Source organism: Triticum urartu, chromosome 2 (assembly GCF_003073215.2).
Source record: "Triticum urartu cultivar G1812 chromosome 2, Tu2.1, whole genome shotgun sequence".
In the NCBI taxonomy this organism is placed as follows: Eukaryota; Viridiplantae; Streptophyta; class Magnoliopsida; order Poales; family Poaceae; genus Triticum; species Triticum urartu.
Window position 1 is genome coordinate 493,110,422 of NC_053023.1, and position 25,506 is coordinate 493,135,927.

Genomic DNA, 25,506 nt, shown 5'->3' on the forward strand with positions numbered 1-25,506 from the left:
CCAAAGCACTCCTACGGTATCCGGGAGTTACACGATCTCATGGTCTAAGGAAAAGATACTTGACATTGGAAAACTCTAGCAAACGAACTATACGATCTTGTGCTAAGTTTAGGATTGGGTCTTGTCCATCACATCATTCTCCTAATGATGTGATCTCGTTATCAATGACATCCAATGTCCATAGTCAGGAAACCATGACTATCTGTTGATCAACGAGCTAGTCAACTAGAGGCTTACTAGGGACATGTTGGTGTCTGTTATTCACACATGCATTACGATTTCCGGATAACACAATTATAGCATGAATAAAGACAATTATCATGAACAAGGAAATATAATAATAATGCTTTTATTATTGCCTCTAGGGCATATTTCCAACACCGTGATCTTCGGTAACAGGACGATTTGGAGTTGTACCTTGACCTTATGACAACTAGAACCGGATACTTAATAAAACACACCCTTCCAAGTGCCAGATACAACCGGTGGTCGCTCTCTCACAGGGCGACGAGGGGAGGATCATCGGTTAGGATTATGCTATACGATGCTACTTGATGATACTTGGAGGACTTCAGTCTACTCTCTTCTACATACTGCAAGACAGAGGCTGCCAGAAGCGTAGTCTTTGAAAGGACTAGCTATCCCCCCCTTATCCCGGCTTTCTGCAGTTCAATCCACATATGATCCCCTTATTCCATTTGATACCCATGCATATGTAGTGTAGCTCCTTGCTTGCGAGTACTTTGGATGAGTACTCACGGTTGCTTTCTCCCCCTCTTTTCCCCTTTCCTTTCTTTCTGGTTGTCGCAACCAGATGCTGGAGTCCAGGAGCCAGACGCCACCGTTGATGACGACTACTACTACTCGGGAGGTGCCTACTACTACGTGCAGCCCGCTGACGACGACCAGGAGTAGTTTAGGAGGATCCCAGGCAGGAGGCCTGCGCCTCTTTCGATCTGTATCCCAGTTTGTGCTAGCCTTCTTAAGGCAAACTTGTTTAACTTATGTCTGTACTCAGATATTGTTGCTTCCGCTGACTCGTCTATGATCGAGCTCTTGTATTCGAGCCCTCGAGGCCCCTGGCTTGTAATATGATGCTTGTATGACTTATTTAAGTTTTAGAGTTGTGTTGTGATATCTTCCCATGAGTCCCTGATCTTGATCGTACACATTTGCGTGCATGATTAGTGTACGATTGAATCGGGGGCGCCACATTGTGTTACAAGAGATCGTTCACGAGCTGAAACGGACCAATGCACAGGGAGTGCTGCTTAAATTAGACTTCGAGAAAGCGTATGATCGTGTGAACTGGGAGTTCGTGCGGGAGGTCTTCCTCAAAAAGGGTTTTGAGGCAGGATTCGTACATCGCATCATGCACCTCGTGTGTAGTGGGCACACGGCGGTCAATGTCAATGGCACAATGGGTAAGTTTTTCCGTAACAAACGGGGGCTACGTCAGGGAGACCCAAGCTCGCCACTCATTTTTAACTTTGTTGCGGATGCCCTGGCGGTCATGATTAATAAAGCGAGGGCAGTGGGGCACATTAAAGGGCTTGTAGCCCACCTTATTCCTGGTGGGGTTACGCATCTGCAATAAGCAGATGATACGATGCTCTTATTCGAACCTGACGACCACAGCATAGCTACCATCAAGTTACTACTGATCGCTTTTGAGATTTTATCGGGGCTTAAGATCAACTTTCTGAAGAGCGAAGTGATCACCATTGGGATGGATGATCTAGCAAGCACTCGGATTGCGAATCTACTTAATTGCAAGCTAGGGAGCTTCCCGATTAAATACTTGGGTCTTCCGATCTTGACCAAGAAACTAACAATAGCGGAATGGGAGTCGCTGTATGGGAAAGTTGCTAACAGAGTGAGCCCTTGGAGGGGCAGGTTTATGTCCTCGGCGGTGAGGCTTATCCTCGCCAACTCGAGCTTATCATCCCTTTCTATTTTCACAATGGGAATGTTCCTACTTGCGGATGGGGTTCACGCTAGACTCGATACTCCGCGCTCCCGGTTCTTTCGGAGAGGAGCTAGGACCAAGCGCAAGTACCACTTAGTGAAATGGGCAGCAGTTTGTAGGCCAAAAAAATTTGGCGGCCTGGGTATTATGAACTCTAAACTCATGAACGTGGCCCTGCTTGCTAAGTGGTGGTGGCGTCTCGCCCAAAATGAATCGGAACTCTGGGCAGACATCCTCCGGGCTAAATATTTCCCGGACGGGAATTTGTTCAAGGCCAAAAGCAACGGTTCGGCCTTTTGGAACGGGGTCCAAGCGGTACGACCGGCCTTTACAGTGGGTGCACAGTTCCGTGTAAACGATGGCAAGTCCACACGCTTCTGGCTCGATCATTGGTGGGGTCAAGAACCGCTGTGGCAATCTCACCCGGAGCTGTACAAACTGGCAACGGACACCAACATTATGGTGGCCGATGCTCTGCGAGTCCAGCCGCCGGCCATCTCTTTTGTTAGGACTCTAGAGGCAACGGAGGCCGCTTGCTGGGACGCGTTGGCGGCTAACTTGGGAGGGCTGACTAGTGGTAATCGTGCGGATACGATTACGTGGAAGTTGACCTCCTCCAATAAATTTACGGTCAAGTCCCTGCACGACAAGCTCTCCGAGGGTGCTACGCTGGATATAGCTAGGGGGCTATGGAAGGCTGGCATTCCTCTCAAAATCAAGATCTTCTTATGGCAAATGTTTCGCAACTGCTTACCTACTTCGGATAACGTGGACAAACGCAACGGGCCGGCTGACGGAACGTGCACCACTTACGGTTTAGGGGAAAACGCGAATCATGTGTTCTTTGGCTGTGTGCTCGCTAGATTTGCGTGGAGTGTGGTTAGAGATGCTTTCAAACAAAATTGGAATCCACAGTCTAGCCATGATGTTCTGGATATCTTAACATCGCAAAGAGGGGCCAATGCTAGGATCGTTTGGAGATGCGTTGGGGCGCTACTTTGGTCCCTTTGGACGGTTCAGAACAAAATTACGATAGAGCACAAATTTCCGGACCACCCCGCCGATATCATTTTCAAATGTCACATTTTCCTTTAGGTATGGGCACCGCTGGGGAAGAAGCGTGACGTCGACCGCATGAACGAGACTATGGAGCTGATCAAGGGCGACTATGGTGAAGGCACGACATGGATGATGGCTTGATCATGAGACCTCTGCTTTTAGCTATCTTACGTCTCGATGCTCTGCTTTTGCGCTATGGAACTTTTGGCTATAGCCTTCTTATCTTTATTCTGAGCCGTGGGCTTGTTGACTGTTTTATTTGGTTTGTAGGATTTATTGTGTGTGGATCCTGCCTGGTGGCTTTATTAATTTAAAGCCGGACGCTACTAGCGTCTATGTTCCAAAAAAAATGCATAAGAATAAACGTCGCGCTTTTCGCCGAGTCTTGACCAGCAGAACAAGCATTCTGTGGCCATTTTGGCACCTGAAAATACACAAGAGAAGCTGTGAGAATGTAAGCTATCGACTTTTTTGCCTGTTATAACAAAAAGTAATATTCTCTTAAGAACGGTACATTCAGACCAATCCAAGTGCCATATTGTAGCTTCATTTGTGCCTTAAATATTTGTATTGATTTACTAAGTACGGTTGATTCTGCCTTCGCAGCCTAATTTGCACCTTATATATGTGCCCAAACATTGCATGGACCACAAAACTTTAGCTTAATGGGGTTCACAGTATATGTTCAGAATATAAGTTGTGTACAGCCAGCCATCGAAAGATCTTTTTCACAGGTTCTATCAGATGCCATGTGTTCAGACTTCAGAAAAAGTAAATTGTGAAGCTACATAATGGTTTTTGTATAGCGTAGCACTCTTTATAATAAGTTTTTTTTGGGTTTGTCTAGTTATTGCACGTCTAAGTGGATCAATCAAACTAGGAAGGAAAAGAAAAAAAAGGAAAGAAAATATTTGCACAAATCTCCATGTAAAATCAAGGATATAGGACTTAGATGTGCAATACTTAAGACACATCTAGATATGCTTTAGCAAAACTGGTTTCTTTTCCCTTTGCCATGGAGAGTTATCTTGCAATTACTCTGAGTAAGTGCATACTAAGAATACAATACTACTTTAAGGAAAGAGACGATAGCGAAGATCCAATTGGAGTTGCTTACAGGATTGGCTCCACAGAATTCCATAAAATTAATAAGATATAGGAGATTAAAATAAAGTGGTTGATATTTAAGGGTGTTGTTGCAATCAAGCTGATTATATGGGATAGTCTTTATAGGTGAGTTCCGGCCGAGCTTTCCCGATTCCTCTTCCCCTCGCGTCCATGTTCCAAGGAGATAACCTGGTTTGCGTGCTGATTCGTGTTGAACTACTATGCTCCCGTTGCAATTAACTCGCTTGATTAATGATGGCCCATTCAAGAGTCAGTGCCCGGCTGATCAGATGCATTCCAAGGGCAGGGTTGAAAGTCGAGCCTCAGGGCGGTGGCGCACTGACGGTGAACGGCTGGCTGCGGCCGCCGCGTAGTTGTGGAGCAGGTAATGGGAGAGGCGGTCGATGAGGGCGGGCTGGATGGGAGAGTGATTTCGGCGATGGCGACAATGCCGACGGGCTGGGCAGGGTCGATGGTGGTCGTCGGGATGTTTCTGAGGGAGAGCGAGGCATGCCATCGCGCAACCGAAGAAGTCGAAGTCCGAGTCGAGGTTGGCCCAAGTGTACAGCATGAAAGTTGATGGACCTGAAGGCCAATGACTGGTCCGCTGCCCCTGTACTGCCTCTGAACTTGGTGGAGATGCGGAAGAAGAACGATGGCGCTGTGGAGACCTCGACGCCTACTGCCGTGACCACAACCACAACAACTGCGTCGGTAAGAAAGGTACTAATAACTATATAGAAATCCCCTAGCTTTAGAAACGCTGGCATCTTTTCTTATGCGGTCGCACACTACATTGTTGGACATGTGATTCATATGATAGTAACGATTTATAAGATGAGCCAGACGTGGGTGCAGTGGCTAGATAGTTTCAGAATTCAGACTTTCAGTTCTTGCAAGCTCGACTCTGCTTTGTTATTTCATAATGGAAATGCACCAGTTGTTTGGTGCAGTCCAGCTCTTCTCAGGCTGCAGGTGGGACTGCCCGTGGGTATCCCACCTCAGTCCACCAGATCCCACTATGAATTGGTGAGAAATATTGTGTAGCCCACATGGATTAAGCGGGTGAAGGTGGGATCCCACTAAAAAATACAAACGCAAGACATTGTATTCAGAACAACAGCTACAATGCGTCTCGACCTCCTCCCTAACGCTGCGCCAGCGTGGCGCGCGCACGCCTCCCATCCGGCGGCCGCGGTGCTGAACTGCATGGACGCCCTGCCGGAGGCACTCGCCTTCATCCAGCAGTTCAAGAGCAAGACGGTGGTGGTGAAGTACGGCGGCACGGCCATGACGTCGCCGAGCTGCATGCGTCGATGATCCGCAACCTTGTCCTCCTCTCATGCGTCGGCCTGCGCCCCGTGCTCGTGCATGGCGGCGGTCCAGAGATCAACTCCTAACTGTAGCACATCGGCGTCGAGTCGCAGCTCCGCAATGGCCTCCACGTCACCGGCGCTCTCATCATGGAGGGTCGTCGAGATGGTGCTGGTCAGCAAGGTCAACAATAACAAAGCAGCTCGTCTCCCTCATCAGCCTCGCCGGTGCCACCGCTGTCGGCCTCTGTGGCAAGGACGCGCACCTCCACACCGTGCGCCCCTCCCCCGACGCCGCAGCCCACGGGTTCGTCGGCGAGGTGACGCGCGTACACCCCTCCTTGCTCCACCCCATCATCGCGTCCGGCCACATCCCAGTCATCGCCACTGTGGCCGCCGACGAGACTGGGTAGGCCTACACCAGCAACGCCGAAACTGTTGCGGGGAAGATCGTGGCTGCCATTGGCGCCGAGAAGCTGTTGCTTTTTTTTAGAAGACGAGAAGTTGTTGCTGATCACTGCGAGTGGCGACGGGATGAAGTGGGACTCCAATGGGCTAATAGAGCTAGCCCACCTAATTTTCTTCTTGTTCAATGAGAGCCCATTAGAACAGTTTAAGTGGGATGGGATGGCTAATCCCACTTAGTCCCACTCCCACCTGCAGCCTGAAGCTCTTCATTGAGCTGGTGTTTTTTATATGTTGCTCAGTGATAATTTGTACCGTGTGGTTAATTTAATTTACTAGATGAACTGCACACCTAAAAGCAGCACTATGCAAAGATCCATCGTCTCGACTGCTCGCTCTGCAAAGATCCACCGTCTCGACTGCTCGCGACGGGGCGTGTGGTTGGTGCCCGCGCTAGCGGCGGAGTGGCATGCTCATGCGTGGTGCAAGCAACGACCAAAACCTCATCGACCGCTGCTAGTACGCCGTTGGCACCAGGTTCATGTCATTCTAAAAAGAAATCTTGATTCAAGATCAATGGAACCTTTCCTATATACAATCTACTTATTACTGAAGGTTGCATCGATTGTTTGTTGGTTATTCTGTGTTTCCTTTTCAATTTCGATGGTAGTCAGAGGAGTCGCCCGGGTGCTTACCAAATGCTTTAGCTGCTTTTTCCAGAACAGAGATGGAGCGTGGATGACTAACAAGATTCAACGCAGAATGTGAAATTAATAGTGTGAAACATGGAAAGATGCTAGAGAGAGGGAACATCCAACCGGAGAATATCTGATGCACATGGTCCTTTTGTTGGCATTCTTAAATGTTTTAGAAAACTTCTGGTAAATATGGTTGGCATTCTTAAATATCATTGAAATGAAAATCTAAAAAATATAGAGTCAATTACACCACCAGTGCTTAAACTTGACGAGAAAAATCACTTTAGTACCAAAACTTGCGGCATACATTGAACTGGTGCCACAACTTGGCTCATCGTGCAAATACGGTCCAAAACTCGTTAGTATACACATGCGGCGCTGACGAAGCATAACAGCATGGCATGGGGGGCATTGTCAGTGACCGGGCAGTGTAGACCAGGCGTGCGGCGTGTTGTTTTTGTGAAAACACCCTCGACTTTTATTTTTTCGCCTAAAAAAGCCCTGACAGGTGCGGGACTCATTGTCAGCAAAATAGCACAAGTTATGTTATAATGAAAATAGTGCTCGCTCAAGGAATCGAACTGCGACCAGCTGCTAACCGAACCGCGCAGCTAACATACCCAGAAGGATAGACTTCATGTCCTACAAGGATACTCTTTCATTATATCGTTGCATTTAACAACATAAATTAATAATTTTAATTCCAACAAAAAGATGTAAACATGAGGGTTAGAACACGAGACCCACGGGGCACAAGCATGCCAATTGCCACCCCAACAAAGGCATTTTTGTCTTTGCATACGATTGTTACATTTTATGTCTACACCGACAGCGCTCATGGGCGGAGAATGTGGACTGCAGTTAGTGCGGCCTATTTTCAACATGTGTTTTTTTTAATTTGAAATTATAAACAGTATGTGAATCCTAGTTATAAATAATATACATATAATTGTACATGCATATTCCTTTGAGGATCTGGAGGCGACACATTAGGCTCATATATTTTTCTCATACATATATTTTTATTTATTTAATTTGTTTTTTTTAACACACACAAACTTTATGAAAACACATAAAACTTGTAAAGCAACATTAAAAACAATTCAAGCATGAACTCTTTTATATACTACGTGAATATTTTATTTTCAAAATTGTGAATGTTTGAACTTATAAGTAAATTTATTTGCATATATATTACTTCCTCCATCCCAAAATAAGTGACCCGACTTTGTACTAACATTGTACTAAAGCTAGTACAAAGTTGAGTCACATATTTTGGGACGGAGGGAGTATTAAACTAATTTAATATTTCTATTTAATATGCAAACACTTTTCAAAATTATACAAACATTTGTATAATTCGTAATTTAATGTTATAGATTTTTAAATTAATAGGTGTGCATTTTTTGAAATTACATGAGAATCTTTCTGTGTAATTTATTTTATTTATATGTATATTATGTATAATTAGGATTTAAATATTTTTTACAAATTCTAAAAATGAAAAAACACGCTATATTTTTAGCTCATGTGACAAAAAGGATAACAATCCCAGTAGAGACCAAATGAATGTCCATGCAGTGACCGGCTCGTCTTAAATTTTGCCCCAAGTCGCACGTTCGAACCCCCAGGGCAGCATTTTTTTGGAATTATTCCAATTATTAAATTATGTTGTTTAAGCAAAAGATATAAGATATGTGTCTTCACCAAGCATTCAAATGTTGTAGCGGTTGGGTGGATAGCCGAGCAAGTGTATGGTCCAAGTGGCCAATTCGAGTCTTCGTCTTAATTTATATTATTTTTCTTTCTACTATAAAATTTGTGCTACAGCTGGGTTTCACACCTGTCAGGGGCTTTCTTGTGCCAAGAAATAAAATTCCGAGGTTGTTTTTGCAAAAACAACACGCCACATGCCTACTCTACACGGGGAGGTCACTGACAATGGGCCCCATGCCATGTTGCCACGCCTCATCAGCGCCGCATGCGCATTCAAACGACTTTTGCACCGTATTTACACGCACAAGCCAAGTTGTGGCACTAGTTCAATGTATGCCACAAATTTTGGCACCAAGGTGACTTTTCTTGTTAAGTTCAAGCACCGATGATGTAATTGACTCAAAAATATACAACAAAGATGAGATAGGCCATATTTGCAACATGGAACACTCATGTCACAAATTTGAAGTCAAATTCATAACATAATTCGAGAAAAAAAACACGACTCTGATAGTACATAACATTACTTGTGTTTTAAATTTGGTAAATTACCACTGTCCATGCTATTTTTTGTGTTTTGAGTTGGGTTTCAAAAGGTACTTGATTTTCATGATATTATCGGTTCGTGGTGTGCCTATCTAAGAAATTTTTCTCAATTTGTTTAAAATGTTTGATAGTATAGGCCGATGCCGCGTGCACTTCAAGCCTTGCTGCACTATATACTTACCAAGGGAGATGTGATGTCTGTTGATTAACAGCTCGGGCCTAATATTTGTCATGGACTTCAACAATTTGCAATGTTCTTTTCCAGGCTGATTGTTTCTACGGCATGCTATTGATAAAGAACAATCTCATGAATCGGATCTCTATGCTATTATTGCTGAAATTAAGAGGTGCATTACAAGTCTAAGGAATTGTCAAGCTTTGTGTACCTTTTAATTGTTGAAATATATTTCCCGCCTCTCTTCATTAGTTCGGATTTTTGGATGAGTTGGCTAGAGCATGAATTCAATATGGTAGCCGAGCCAGGAGGTCTTGAGTTCAAGACCCTGCCAATGCAATATTAAAAAAAAATGCGGCCTACATAAATTCCACGTCTGAGGGCTAAATAAGCCTAGACGTGAAGGGGGGGGGGGCGTGTTGAAATATATTGCCCGCCTCTGTCCATCAGTTCAGACTTTTTAGATTAGTTGATTGGAGCATGAATTTAATACTAATAGTAACATGATGGACATGTGAGGTTGAGTGATACTAATGCCATTTAATTATGGGTGGTATATATCCAGTTATAGTTTTTTTGTTGACAAGCGATTTACTCTTTAAGGAGACTGTCGGTGTCAAAACCGGTGGATCTCGGGTAGGGGGTCCCGAACTGTGCATCTAGGCCGGATGGTAACAGGAGGCAGGGGACACGATGTTTTACCCAGGTTCGGACCCTCTTGATGGAGGTAAAACCCTACGTCCTGCTTGATTAATATTGATGATATGGGTAGTACAAGAGTAGATCTACCACGAGATCGGAGAGGCTAAACCCTAGAAGCTAGCCTATGGTATGATTGTATGTTGTGATTGTTGTCCTACGGACTAAAACCCTTCAGTTTATATAGACACCGGAGAGGGTTAGGGTTACACAAGGTCGGTTACAAAGGAGGAGATACCCATATCCGTATTGCCTAGCTTGCCTTCCACGCCAAGTAGAGTCCCATCCGGACACGAGACGAAGTCTTCAATCTTGTATCTTCATAGTCTAACAGTCCGGCCAAAGTATATAGTCCGGCTGTCCGGAGACCCCCTAATCCAGGACTCCCTCAGTAGCCCCCAAACCAGGCTTCAATGACGATGAGTCCGGCGCGCAGTATTGTCTTCGGCATTGTAGGGCAGGTTCCTCTCCAAATTCCGTGTAACTGTCGAAATAGTGTCCGGCCTCTTGTGAATGTTGCACTCCTTGGCTTCCAGCCCAATAATGGCCACTTTCCACGTGTCGAGCGAATGTGAAGAGCCAGAGTGTTTTTAAATTTACCCCCTAGCTGTGTGAATGAGCTGCCTATTAAAAAGACGAGGATTCAGATCCAAATCACACCATCCTCCCTCAGCGAGCCTTCATCGGAGCGCATTCGATAGAGGTCCATTCCATCATGGCCGGTCGACGCAGCTCCTCCTCTCGCTCCCCTAGCCCCAAGCCTGGAGATTGGGAGAGATGTTCTATCCCGCACAGCAAATTAGTGATGCTTCAGACCAAGGGATTTCTCCCCCAGCGTACATGGTCCCGGTTCGAGCCGGGCTTGCCACCTATAATGGCGGAGAGCAAGCGGAGAGCCTTCCCAATCCCTCCAAGGGAGAGCGGTTATGCCTTGTCCCTTATTTGGTAAGAGGGCTCGGATTTCCAATTCATCTGTTTCTCCGGGGGCTCCTGGAGTTCTACGGCCTCTAGTTGCATAACCTTACGCCTGCCTCCATGCTGCATATCGCGGGATTCGTAGCCCTTTGCGAGTTGTTTTTGGGCTGTGAGGCTCATTTCGCTCTGTGAAGAAGCTGTTCTGCCTTGTGCCCCGTTCTCAGAAGGGGTCAATATATCAAGTGGGCGGAGCCAAAGTGTGGCGTATTGCCGGGACCGGATACCTGTCCGGAACCCCAAAGAAGATGTCTGAAAACTGGCCTTCAGAATGGTTTTATATAGAAGACGTCCCCCTCCCGGATCCTATTAGAATCGGCCTTCCTGAGTTTGACAATGCCCCTTTGAAGAAGCACCGGAGCTGGCGTCCATGGAGCTCCCTGGAGGAAGATGACAGGGACGTTCTTTACCTGATGAGCCGGATAAGTTTTTTAGCTCGATCCGGATTGACCATGATCGAGGTCATGGCCATATGTATTATGCGGGGGGTGCAGCCGCTTCAATATAGAGGCCACCCCATGTGGGATTTCAACGGGGAGGATGACGCCACCCGCCACGGCCGCAAAGGGCCGGGATCGATTGCTGATCTAATAAAGATTGTATCCACTTTGTACAAGGGAGAAGAGGAGGAATTCCTTCGTGTCAACCCGCAGGGCGGATTTTCTATGTACAATCCTCCGAGCTGGGTAAGCGGAGACTTTTCTCGCCCATCCGTTTCGTATTCCCGTAGTTAAGTATTCAGTCTAGCGATTTCATCGCAGGAGCTGCGCTAGGCTGTAAAGGAGATAAACAGCCCCCCTCCACAACCCGAGGACCCTGGACGGTCCCTCGACCCGGCCTCCCAGGAGGATCCGGACATATCTGTGGAGCTGATCGATGGGGTATTCTACCAATCGAGTAATGACAACGCTTTGGTGGCCATTACGGCCGATTACCCTGGGCTACTTCCAGCCTCACAGGTGACTGAGACCGAAGTCCCAGCACTTCGAAAGGGGATCCGTCCTTGCGTGTTTTTTATTGCCGTATAACAGCCGTGTTTTGCAGGGGAGGTCCTTGAGGCGGAAGGCCGAGCCTGCGACGACTAGCCAACAAGGGGCCGCGAGGCCAGGCAGGCTGAAAAGACCCGCAGTCCAGATTGAGATACCGGCACAGCGGTACGGCGCGCCGTTTTTATTGCAAGACATTATCCTCAGAGGCATATTAACGCCCGTGCCTTCTTTTCAGGAAAAAGAGCGCTCGCCGGACTATACCCGTAGAGGCTACTAATCGCGCCTCCACCAGCCAGGCTCCAAGGCCGGATTCGGAGGCGGGAACAAATACGAGGCGTGCGTCGGGCGCTCCTCCGACAGAGGATGCGGATAAACTGTCCGCCACCAATTCCGAGGTGGAAAGTGCCATGAACCATAGGCGTCGCCGGACTGTTCTTCGTGATGCTTGTTTCTCCCAAGAGGCATTGGATGCCTTCAACTTGGGAGATGCGTACCTCCGTGCCGCTCAAAATGGTCTAGCCAGAGCCACGGAGCAGTATGTAAAAGACATACGGGTGAGAAAATTTGGTGATTATATATATATATATATATATATCAGTAGCCCCTGAGACTTGAAACAGTTAGAATAACTGATTTAAGGATCATTTGTTATGCAGGTTCTTACCGAAAAGAATACTCAACTGTCCCAGGAGCTGGAAGACTGCAGAGCCCAACTCCAGGCCGCACTGGCCGCGGCGGGGGAGCCCAAAGAGACCCCCTCTGGTAATATATCCTTCAAATGATAAGTGTCATATAGGATGCGGCGTATATGCAGATCTGGCGATAAAATTGCAGATGACGCTGGAGTAAATCCGGATAAGAAACAGCTCCTACGCCAGCTGAAGGCTGGTGAGAGCATGCTTACGAGGATGAGGCAGGAGAAGAATGATCTCCTAGATGCCAACACCAAGCTGGGCGTGGAACTAAAAGATGTTCGTGCCCAACTGTCGGACTTTGTTAAGGAGATTTGGCGGCTTCGACGCGGCATATTTAGTAAGTGCTTGAACGAACTTTGAAAAAGAGTTCGGCGAGGAAGCTGGCTGACAGAGTTATGTCTGTAGGTATGCTAACAGGTCGTCCTACCGAGGAAATGCCCGGTTCAACAGGTGACCTTCTTCCCGAGCTCTCACAGCTGCAGGAACGAGTTCGACAGGTGATGCAAGGCGTCGCCCAGGCCTTGTGGCCATCCGTCTCCATACCCGAAGGCCTTGGAGAGCTTGCAGAAAAGCTGAAGGGAGCGCGGCGGCGCTTCCTATTATGGAAGATATCGGCCTGCCGTCAGGGCGCCAGGGAAGCCTGGGCAATGGTGAAGACACGGTACACGAAGGCTGACCCGAACCACATGGCCGAAGTCGGACCTGTGGGGCCCGATGGGAAGGAGATCCCTGTGAGCTTAGTGTACGGCCAAGTAGAATTGGCCGCAAAGTATTCCCAATAGGACTGTAGACTAGACAACCTATTGGATGGTATTGAAGAGGAATTCAACCAGTCAAATTGACTATGTAAGTTAAAGTGACATGTATAATGCCTTCTAGCCGGATTGTAGATCGTTTGTCGTGGCGGACCTTTTCGCTTCAACCTCGGGACCCGACGGTCCGGAGTGTATCCGAATACCCTCTCAGTTATGTAAGAACCGGGGCATGCGTGGAGACCAGGCGTAGGGGTCATTAGTGCTTTATCAGACAAGTGCCCAACTAGTTATGTTATATTACATGGGTAGTAAGAAACATCTTCCAGGGAGAATAGTTCCGTTAAGGGTTCCTTTCCCTGGGTAAGCATGCCCTAAAGTGCATGTCCGAAGAAGCGCAGAAAAAGAATCTGGGGGCAGATATGGAAAATAAATAAAAGTCATCTTTTGTGCACCGACCGAATATTCCCTTAAGAACGCTAGCTTTCGGCTTCACCCAGTCTGAGGTACACATCCGGCTGACTCGGTGGTAACAATCGCATAGGTGCTCCCCTTATGCCCTAGCCGAATTAACGGAAACGTAGGGCATAAATACAAGAGCCAGGCAACCCAGCTTGGCCAAAACTTAAGTCATATCGATGCATATAATGGTGAAAAAAGGTACGTGCGGAAGTATAGCACATGTGTTGGGCGTGAGGCCCAGGTAAATAATTTAACCTTTTGTGAAAGAAGCCCCCAGGTATGAAGAGTGCGGCTAGCGCATCCGTAATGTGCGAGTGAGGCACAAGGTGACCCTTGAAGGCCTAGAGAAATAATAAGAAAAAGAAAGAAAGGGAAACAAGACAGATGATGTATATGCAGAAAATGGACAAAGGGAGGGGACTAACATAGAGTCCGGTGCTAGGCGTAGAATCTTCGAAGCCTAGTTGCGTTCCATGGGTTCGGCTCGAGTTGACTAGTCGATGCATCCCGCAGTCGGTACGCTCCACCGGTCAAAACTTGGTCGATAATGAAGGGACCTTCCCATTTGGGCTCGAGCTTGTTCTTTTTCTTATCCGGCAGTCATAGAACTAGTTCGCCAACGTTATAAGTTTTGGCCCGTACTTCTCTGCTTTGGTATCTGCGAGCCTGTTGTTGGTAAAATGCGGAACGTGCTTTGGCTACGTCGCGCTCTTCCTCCAAGGTGTCCAGACTGTCCTGTCGATCGAGCTTGGCTTCTCTTTCTTCGTACATGCGCACTCGAGGTGAGTCATGAATTATGTCACAGGGCAAGACTGCCTCTGCGCCGTACACCATAAAAAACGGTGTATATTCGGTACTACGATTCGGCGTGGTCCGCAGCCCCCAGAGTACAGAGTCGAGCTCCTCTACCCAGTGTGTGCCAAACTCCGTTAAGGAACGCACTAATCTGGGTTTAATGCCGCTCATTATAAGACCGTTTGCTCGTTCGACTTGAACGTTGGTTTGTGGATGATAGAGCGAAGCATAATCGAGCTTGATGCCCATTTTGCTGCACCAAAGTTTTACCTTGTCAGCCGTGAAGTTCGTGCCGTTATCAGTGATGATGTTGTGGGGGACGCCGTAACGGTGTACAACCCTGGATATGAAATCTATCACCGGTCTGGATTCGGTTGTCTTAACCAGTTTAGCCTCTATCCATTTGGTGAATTTATCCACCATGACCAATAAGTATTTTTTCTTGTGGGTTCCCCCTTTAAGGGGTCCAACCATGTCAAGCCCCCAGACCGCGAAGGGCCATGTAATGGGGATTGTTTGGAGGGCGGTGGGTGGCATGTGGCTTTGATTTGCAAAGAGCTGGCAACCGGCGCGACGTTGGACCAAGTCCTGTGCATCTGCCCGGGCCGTTGGCCAATAGAATCCTGTACGGAAGGCCTTGCTTACAAGAGCCCGGGCTGCGGCGTGATGACCGCCGAGTCCGGCGTGAATTTCTGCCAAAAGGTTCCGCCCTTCTTCTTCGGAGATGCACCTTTGAAGGACTCCGGTAGTGCTTTTCTTGTACAATTCTCCCTCATGGACCCTGTAGGCCTTGGATCGCCGCACTATGCAGCGTGCCTTATTTTGGTCTTCCGGAAGTTCCTGTCTAGTTAGGTAGGCCAGGAATGGTTCTGTCCACGGGGCAATAGTGGCCATTATTTCGTGGGCTGAATGTGTTATTTCGGTGGCGGAGCCTCCGATTGTGTCAGAGAGTTCGGTATCGGGTATTTTGGCCGGGTCCGGACTATTGTTACCGGTGTCCCCTTGCCATGCTACGGATGGCTTAAAGAGCCTTTCCAGAAATATGTTGGGAGGGACCGCGTCGCGTTTTGCGCCGATGCGGGCGAGGATATCCGCCGCCTGATTGTTTTCCCGAGCCACATGGTGAAATTCGAGCCCCTCGAACCGAGCTGACATTTTTAGGACGGCATTGCGATAAGCTGCCATTTTCGGATCCTTGGCATCAAAGTCTCCATTTATTTGGGATATCGCGAGGTTCGAATCCCCGCGCACCTCTAGGCGTTGAATGCCCATGGATACTGCCATCCGGAGACCATGTAGAAGGGCCTCATATTCGGCTGCGTTGTTGGAGTCCGTATACATTATCTGTAGTACGTATTGAACGGTATCTCCCGTTGGGGACGTCAAAACGACGCCAGCCCCCAGACCAGCCAACATTTTGGAGCCGTCGAAGTGCATGATCCAGTTTGAATATGTGCCGTACTCCTTAGGGAGTTCGGCTTCCGTCCACTCGGCGACGAAGTCAGCCAAAACTTGTGACTTAATAGCTCGCTGTGGCTTGTAAGTTATGTCGAACGGAAGGAGCACAATGGCCCATTTGGCAATCTGGCCCGTCGCGTCGTGGTTCTTTATAATATCGTTAAGTGGTACTTCCGAGGCTACCGTTATCGAACACTCTTGAAAGTAGTGTCGCAGCTTCCGGGATGCCATAAATACCGCGTACGCTATCTTTTGATAATGCGAGTACCGTGATTTGCATGGAGTAAGGACAGTGGACACATAGTAAACCGGCTTTTGAAGGGGGAATTTGTGTCCGTCCACTTCTCGCTCGACGACGAGCACTGCGCTTACTACTTGATGAGTTGCCGCAATGTATAATAGCATTGGTTCGCCAATGTTTGGCGCGGCCAGGACTGGGTTTGTTGCCAATATGGCTTTTATTTCGTTGAGTCCGGCCGTGGCGGCATCCGTCCACTCGAAGTGTTCGGTGCGCCGGAGGAGGCGATAAAGGGGTAATGCCTTTTCTCCCAAGCGGGAGATAAAGCGGCTTAGAGCCGCTACGCATCCGGTCAATTTTTGTATATGTTTGAGGTCTGTTGGGGTAGCCAACTGTGACAACGCTCTGATTTTGGCCGGATTAGCTTCAATACCTCTACTGGAGACAATGAATCCCAGGAGCTTTCCGGCTGGTACGCCAAAAACGCATTTTTCCGGGTTGAGCTTGATGTCATATGTTCGGAGGTTATCGAATGTGAGCCTCAAGTCGTCTACTAGAGATTCGACATGCTTGGTTTTGACGACCACGTCATCTACGTATGCCTCCACTGTTTTGCCGATCTAGTTTGCCAGACATGTCTGAATCATGCGCTGATATGTCGCGCCGGCGTTTTTGAGCCCGAAGGGCATTGTGTCGAAGCAGAATGGGCCGTATGGTGTGATGAATGCCGTTGCGGCTTGGTCTGGCTCTGCCATTTTAATTTGATGGTAGCCGGAGTATGCGTCGAGGAAACACAATGAATCGTGTCCTGCGATAGCATCAATGATTTGATCGATGCGGGGGAGGGGGAAGGGATCCTTTGGGCAGGCCTTGTTAAGGTCCTTAAAATCAAGTGCCAGGATTTGTCCTTCTTTGGTGCCATCACCAGGTTTGCTAGCCGGTTCGGATGTTTTATGTCTCTGATGAATCCGGCCTCCAATAGCTTGGCTAGTTCCTCTCCCATGGCTTGTCTCTTAGGTTCAGAGAAACGCCGAAGAGCATGCTTGACTGGCTTGAATCCTTTTAGGATATTTAGGCTGTGCTCCGCCAGCCTGCGTGGGATTCCTGGCATGTATGAAGGGTGCCAGGCAAAAATGTCCCAGTTCTCGTGTAGGAACTCTCGCAGTGCGGTGTCGACATCAGGGTTTAACTGTGCCCCGATGGAAGCTGTTTTTGTAGGGTCCGTTGGATGGACTTGGAATCTGACTTTTCGTCCGCCGGTTTAAAGGAGGTGGACTTGGATCTTTTATCGAGTATCACGTCGTCCCTGTTCACTATGGAGCGCAGCGCAGTTAGTTCCTCGGCCGCTAGTGCTTCGGATAGTGCCTCAAGGGCCAGTGCGGCTGTCTTATTTTTGGCGCGGAGTGCTATGTTCGGATCACTAGCAAGAGTGATGATTCCGTTGGGCCCGGGCATTTTGAGCTTCATGTACCCGTAATGGGGTATGGCTTGGAAGATTGTAAACGCCTCCCGCCCTAATAGAGCGTGGTATCCGCTGCTGAACGGGGCCACTTGGAATGTAATTTCTTCAGACCTGTAATTATCCGGCGTGCTGAATACCACATCTAGTGTGATTTTCCCAGCACAGCGTGCTTCCCGTCTGAGGATGATTCCTCTAAAGGTTGTGCTACTTTGCTCAATGCGGCTCCAGTCTATTTCCATCTTTTGAAGAGTTTCCTCATAGATGAGGTTTAATCCGCTGCTGCCGTCCATGAATACCTTGGTGAGTCGAAAGCCGTCCACGATTGGACTGAGGACCAGTGCGGCTGGTGCTCGGGTTGTTCAGAATTTAGGTTCGACACTGGCATTGAAGGTAATAGCCGTGTCACTCCATGGATTTATTTCTGCTATGTGGCAGATTTCGGCCATGCTGCGGAGTGTTCGCTTGCGTCTATTATTTGACGCGAAGGTCTCGAAGACCGTTAACACCGTATTGTTGTCCATGGGATGGTGCTCTGTGGTATTTGGGAGGAGTAGATCCTCACCACTTTTGGCCACCTGCTGGAGTATCCAACATGCTCTAAGGCTGTGCGTTGGTATTGCATCCGCTGTACTATGAATTTTGCAGGGTCCATTGAGCCATCCCTCCAGTACGGTTCCTTGCCCCGTAGAGGGCTTTTGCTTTTTGGTAGTTAACCCAGGTGTATTGTGATAATGCAACCCTTTATTTCGGACTGGGTTTGTGTCCCGGGCCGGATTATCCCAAAATTTTATTTCGGTTTTCCAGGCGCTTTCCATCGCACAGTACTTTCGTACTATGGACACCAAGTCGGCAAAGCGTGTAATTTCGTGGCGACTTATGGCGTTGAGGATTCCCTTGTCTGTGCAATTATTGCATAAGAATGAAATTGCATCTTCCTCGCGGCAGTCCTTTATCCTGTTCATGACCAGGAGGAATCTGGCCCAGTAATGATGTACTGTTTCTTCAGGCTCTTGCCTAATTTGGGATAGATCGCTTATGTTTGGGTGGGTGGGTGGAATTGAACCCGAATCCTCACCCAATCTGAGACTCAGCGGCCAAGGAGTTTCCGAACTCGGAAGTTTGGATTCTTGGATGTTTTCCAATAAATCTAGCCCGCTGCCTGACTCTAGGTTCAGGTCTTGAGTGACGTCCTCCCCTCCGCGGGTATCTGGCTTGGAGGGATCGGGAATCCGGACATAGCTAGTCCTTAAGATAGATGAAGGGTTGCTGCATTGTTCCTCCACCACTGCAACATGATGGGTGACCTGGGGAGAGTTGATCTCTCTTAGATCAGGTTTAGGCCCAATCTGATTGTAGTCTGTAGCGACTCCCAGGGCGGCGATGCGATCCAAGAGCTCGTTCAGGGAAGAGAGCTCCATTGGATATAACTGCTCGGCGAGTTCCGAGTTGACGTGAAGATTGCTTTTGATGACCCGAGAAGTCATCGTCGGCACAGCGGCCGAACAGGCGGTCATAAGAAAACCACCTAGCCGGAGAGTTTGGCCGATAGCCAAAGCTCCCTCAGCAACAGTGCCGTCTTTAAAGACGGGGTGAGACATCCTTCCTGGTGGCGACGGCACAGCGGAACCCTCAATGAAAGCACCAATGTCGGTGTCAAAACCGGCGGATCTCGGGTAGGGGGTCCCGAACTGTGCGTCTAGGCCGGATGGTAACAGGAGGCAGGGGACACGATGTTTTACCCAGGTTCGGGCCCTCTTGATGGAGGTAAAACCCTACGTCCTGCTTGATTAATATTGATGATATGGGTAGTACAAGAGTAGATCTACCACGAGATCGGAGAGGCTAAACCCTAGAAGCTAGCCTATGGTATGATTGTATGTTGTGATTGTTGTCCTATGGACTAAAACCCTTCGGTTTATATAGACACCGGAGAGGGTTAGGGTTACACAAGGTCGATTACAAAGGAGGAGATACCCATATCCGTATTGCCTAGCTTGCCTTCCACGCCAAGTAGAGTCCCATCCAGACACGAGACGAAGTCTTCAATCTTGTATCTTCATAGTCTAACAGTCCGGCCAAAGTATATAGTCCGGTTGTCCGGAGACCCCCTAATCCAGGACTCCCTTAGAGACACCAAGACAACCGAGAAGTAAAGAAGTGAAAGAGAGTTTGTATTTGTAGTTGTATGATGGAAACAAGATGCCACCGTTGTTAACACATATTTCCGAATTAAAAGAATAATTGATCCATGTGCCTATTTTATTATTATTCCGTGATAAAGCACGGGCATTTGACTTCTGCCCGTAGCAATGCACGGGCATTCTCCTAGTGTACATATGGTGTGGCTAGGTCTCAATCGACTTAATCAAGTAAAAGTCAAGTGACATAGCATGCGAGAAAAAAATAACAGATCCCACGAATATTGCATCGAGTAAGACATAGTTATGTCTTAATCGACTGAGATTTAGCAACCCCACCCCCCTTGAATTAGAGGGTCGGGGGAGGGAAGAGAGTTTATGAAATCTTTCGTAAACTATATTATGAAACGGAGGGAGTAGTGTATGCTTGCTAAAAGGATATATATGGAGCTAATTAATGGGGCCAAAATTAAGGAAAGATAATAAATAGACATATATAAGGCCTTTAGGGCATCTCTTGTCCATCCCCACAACATTTTTTAACACATTACAACCGCATATACTCACATACACGTACATGTTTTCACCCGTATGAATGCATCACGTGCACTCTACCCTTTTGAGCACCTCCGGGATACAGAGCTGATGCAACATTTTGAAATTGACGAAGTCACCACAAGCTCCTCAAAGTCGACGGGAACGTCTCCTCCAACTGAACGAATATTGCCGTAAAGCATAAAATAAATCTAGAAAAATACAAGCACCGGCATCAAGTCTAGGAATTAAACCCTGGTGGGCTGCAGGTTCCACCACAAGGAACATAATCATCCGAGCTACGCTCAGGGTTCCCATCCCCTTAACTTAATTCTCCATTCTTTAATTCCCCATGTTTTGGTATTAAACTTTTGTCCATCTACTCCATCCCTCAAACTTAATCCCCCAAACACACTTGACCCACATAAAAGCCTCTCTCCATCTTCTTCTTCCTTCTTCTTTTCCCGCGGCCAACAACGACTTCTCATCACTAGATATAATGTCCATCAGCTAGGTGGGGCCTAAGATATATGATCCATAAAATAAATTTGGTAGAGGCTCACAACGTAAGAACACAATTAAGAAGTTGAGAAAGTACATGAAATACATCCTCCATGGGAAACGGTTTGGACACTTGTTCATCTGAATGGGTTCTTCTCCTCTTCCTTCTCCTTGTGGCATGATGGCATGATATGAACCATAATGATTCTTTGAAATTGTCAATGGCATCCAAGGGTCACATTTCTTTGTACCGCATATGATGTTTTCTAAGTAGCTGCTCCTCCATGTGTGGTGGTGCCTTGCTCGTGGTCGGTAACAGTGGGGAGGAGCATCGCCTGGCCGGGGAGAAGTGTCACCACGGCTAGAGACAACTTGGAAGACAAAAAACCATGAAAACAAAGTTTAATAGAATCTCGCCGGAAATGGTAGGGCGAGTGAGCGGCACAAGTGGCAGGGTGGGCCAAGGGTGGTGCGAGGCGGCTCGGGCCAAGATGCACCTAGCGTATCCCCCAAACCTTTAATCCTTTAATTTTTAGCAGATTTGGGCTAGTGCCAACCCGCATTGTGCCACTGCTTCCCTTGTCGCCACTGATGAACCCAGGTGATGTAATCCTTTTGCACCACCCCTCACAACCTCACCTCTATATCCCCCACCTTCTCCTTCCTTGCTGTTGCCGAGACCTGATTTGGTTGGGAACGAAGTCGCTGGAGCGTGAAGATGTCGTAGGAGCCCCACATGCCAGCCCATGCTAGTTGATGGCGTTAAAATCTACCTCCTTCACTACTGCCATGGCTGAATTCCCAACCGCCCCCCCCCTCGGATCGTCCATGGGCTCCCCGTTGTGGCCTACACACCAGGTGCCAACAAATCCTTGCACTACGGTAGCGTTTCTGTTAGATCCTCCTGCAAATCATACACTGATACGTCTCCAACGTATCTATAATTTTTGATTGTTCCATGCTATTATATTATCTGTTTTGGATGTTTAATGGGCTTTACTAATCACTTTTATATTATTTTTGGGACTAACCTACTAACCCAAGGCCCAGTGCAAATTGTTGTTTTTTGCCTATTTCAGTGTTTCGCAGAAAAGGAATATCAAATGGAATGAAACCTTCGGGAGAGTTATTTTTGGAACAAATGTGATCCAGGGGACTTGGAGTGGACGTCAAGAAAGAAACGAGGGAGCCATGAGGCAGGGATGCGCGCCCCCACCCTCATGGGCCCCTCGCAGCTCCACCGACCTACTTCTTCCTCCTATATATATATATATATCCATATACCCCGAAAACATCCAGGAGCACCACGAAACCCTATTTCCACCGCCGCAACCTTCTGTCCCAAGAGATCCCATCTTGGGGCCTTTTCCGGAGCTCCACCGGAGGGGGAATCAATCACAGAGGGCTTCTACATCAACACCATAGCCTCTCCATGATGTGTGAGTAGTTTACCTCAGACCTTCAGGTCCATAGTTATTAGCTAGATGGCTTCTTCTCTCTCTTTGGATCTCAATACAAAGTTCTCCTTTCTTGGGGATCTATTCGATGTAACTCTTTTTGCGGTTTGTTTGTCGAGATCCGATGAATTGCGGGTTTATGATCAAGATTATCTATGAACAATATTTGGTTCTTCTCTGAATTCTTATATGTATGATTTAATTATCTTTGCAAGTCTCGTCGAATTATCAGTTTGGTTTGGCCTACTATATTGATCTTTCTTGCAATGGGAGAAGTGCTTAGCTTTGGGTTCAATCTTGCGGTGTCCTTTCCCAGTCACAGCAGGGGTAGCAAGGCACGTATTGTATTGTTGCCATCGAGGATAAAAATATGGGGTTTATATCATATTGGTTGAGTTTATCTCTCTACATCATGTCATCTTGCTTAATGCGTTACTCTGTTCTTATGAACTTAATACTCTAGATGCATGCTGGATAGCGGTCCTGACGTGATGCCTATATATATGATCATGCCTAGATATTCTTGTAATTATGCACTTTTCTATCAATTGCTCGACAGTAATTTGTTCACCCACCGTAATACTTATGCTATCTTGAGAGAAGCCACTAGTGAAACCTATGTCCCCCAGGTCTATCTTTTATCATACAAGTTTCCAATCTATTTTATTTCGCAATCTTTACTTTCAATCTATATCATAAAAATACCAAAAATATTTATCTTATTATTATTATCTCTATCAGATCTCACTCTCGTAAGTGACCGTGAAGGGATTGACAACCTCTTTATCGCGTTGGTTGTGATGTTCTTATTTGTTTGTGTAGGTACGAGGAACTTGCATGTAGTCTCCTACTGGATTGATACCTTGGTTCTCAAAAACTGAAGGAAATACTTACGCTACTTTACTGCATCACCCTTTCCTCTTCAAGGGAAAACCAACAAGGTGGTCAAGAGGTAGGAAGAAGGATTTCTAGCGCCGCTGCCGGGGATGTTACACTAATCATACACACAAACGTGTACGATCAAGATCAGGGACTCACGGGAAGATATCACAACACAACTCTACAATTAAAACAAGTCATACATGTTGGAAATATGCCCTAGAGGCAATAATAAATTGATTATTATTATATTTCCTTGTTCATGATAATCGTTTATTATCCATGCTATAATTGTATTGATAGGAAACTCAGATACATGTGTGGATACATAGACAACACCATGTCCCTAGTAAGCCTCTAGTTGACTAGCTCGTTGATCAATAGATGGTTACGGTTTCCTGACCATGGACATTGGATGTCATTGATAACGGGATCACATCATTAGGAGAATCATGTGATGGACAAGACCCAATCCTAAGCATAGCACTAGATCGTGTAGTTCATATGCTATAGCTTTTCTAATGTCAAGTATCATTTCCTTAGACCATGAGATTGTGCAACTCCCGGATACCGTAGGAATGCTTTGGGTGTATCAAACGTCACAACGTAACTGGGTGACTATAAAGGTGCATTACAGGTATCTCTGAAAGTGTCTGTTGGGTTGGCATGAATCGAGACTGGGATTTGTCACTCCGTGTAAACGGAGAGGTATCTCTGGGCCCACTCGGTAGGACATCATCATATGCGCAATGTGACCAAGGAGTTGATCACGGGATGATGTGTTGCGGAACGAGTAAAGAGACTTGCCGGTAACGAGATTGAACAAGGTATAAGGATACCGACGATCGAATCTCGGGCAAGTAACATACCGCCAGACAAAGGGAATTGTATACGAGATTGATTAAGTCCTTGACATCGTGGTTCATCCGATGAGATCATCGTGGAACATGTGGGAGCCATCATGGGTATCCAGATCCCGCTGTTGGTTATTGACCAGAGAACGTCTCGGTCATGTCTGCATGTCTCCCGAACCCGTAGGGTCTACACACTTAAGGTTTGATGACGCTAGGGTTATAAAGGAAGTTTGTATGTGGTAACCAAATGTTGTTCGGAGTCCCGGATGAGATCCCGGACGTCACGAGGAGTTCCGGAATGGTCCGGAGGTAAAGATTTATATATGAGAAGTCCTGTTTTGGTCACCGGAAGAGTTTCGGGGTTTATCGGTAACGTACCGGGACCACCGGGAGGGTCCCGGGGGTCCACCAAGTGGGGCCACCAACCCCGGAGGCTTGCGTGGGCTAAGAGTGGTGAGGGACCAGCCCCTTAGTGGGCTGGTGCGCCTCCCACAAGGGCCCATGGCGCCTAAGAGGTGGGAAGGGGGCAAACCCTAAAGGGGATGGGCCTTAGGGCCCATCTAGTGGCGCCTCCTTCCCCTCTCCCCTCTTGGCCGCCCCCTTGCCTCCCCATCTAGGGCTGCCGCCCCCCCTAGGGGTGGGAACCCTAGAGGGGGCGCAGCCCCTCCCCTTCCCCATATAAATAGAGGCCTAGGGCTGCCCCAAAACACACGTGATTTGATCCTATTGGTGCAGCCCTGCATATCTCTCTCTCCCTCCTCTTCTGTGGTGCTTGGCGAAGCCCTGCAGGATTGCCACGCTCCTCCATCACCACCACGCCGTTGTGCTGCTGCTGGATGGAGTCTTCCTCAACCTCTCCCTCTCTCCTTGCTGGATCAAGGCATGGGAGACATCGTCGGGCTGTACGTGTGTTGAACGCGGAGGTGCCATGCGTTCGGCACTTGGTCATCGGTGATTTGAATCACGACGAGTACGACTCCATCAACCCCGTTCACTTGAACGCTTCCGCTTAGCGATCTACAAGGGTATGTAGATGCACTCTCCTTCCCCTCGTTGTTGGTTTCTCCATAGATAGATCTTGGTGATACGTAGGAAAATTTTGAATTTCTGCTACGTTCCCCAACAGTGGCATCATGAGCTAGGTCTATTGCGTAGATTCTATGCACGAGTAGAACACAAAGAAGTTGTGGGCGTTGATTTTGTTCAATATGCTTGCCGTTACTAGTTTTATCTTGATTCGGCGGCATCGTGGGATGAAGCGGCCCGGACCAACCTTACACGTACTCTTACGTGAGACAGGTTCCACCGACAAACATGCACTAGTTGCATAAGGTGGCTAGCGGGTGTCTGTCTCTCCTACTTTAGTCGGATCGGATTCGATGAAAAGGGTCCTTATGAAGGGTAAATAGCAATTGGCATATCACGTTGTGGTTTTGCGTAGGTAAGAAACGTTCTTGCTAGAAACCCATAGCAGCCACGTAAAACATGCAAACAACAATTAGAGGACGTCTAACTTGTTTTTGCAGGGTATGCTATGTGATGTGATATGGCCAAAAGGATGTGATGAATGATATATGTAATGTATGAGATTGATCATGTTCTTGTAATAGATGATCATGGAGCCCCAAGATGG

The 25,506-nt window shown here is 47.4% G+C and overlaps 1 pseudogene; it reads left to right on the forward strand.

The window, feature by feature from the left end:
• Positions 1-5,263: 5,263 nt before the first annotated feature.
• On the forward strand, positions 5,264-6,767 carry LOC125537117 (annotated as a pseudogene).
• The last annotated feature ends 18,739 nt before the right edge of the window (positions 6,768-25,506 follow it).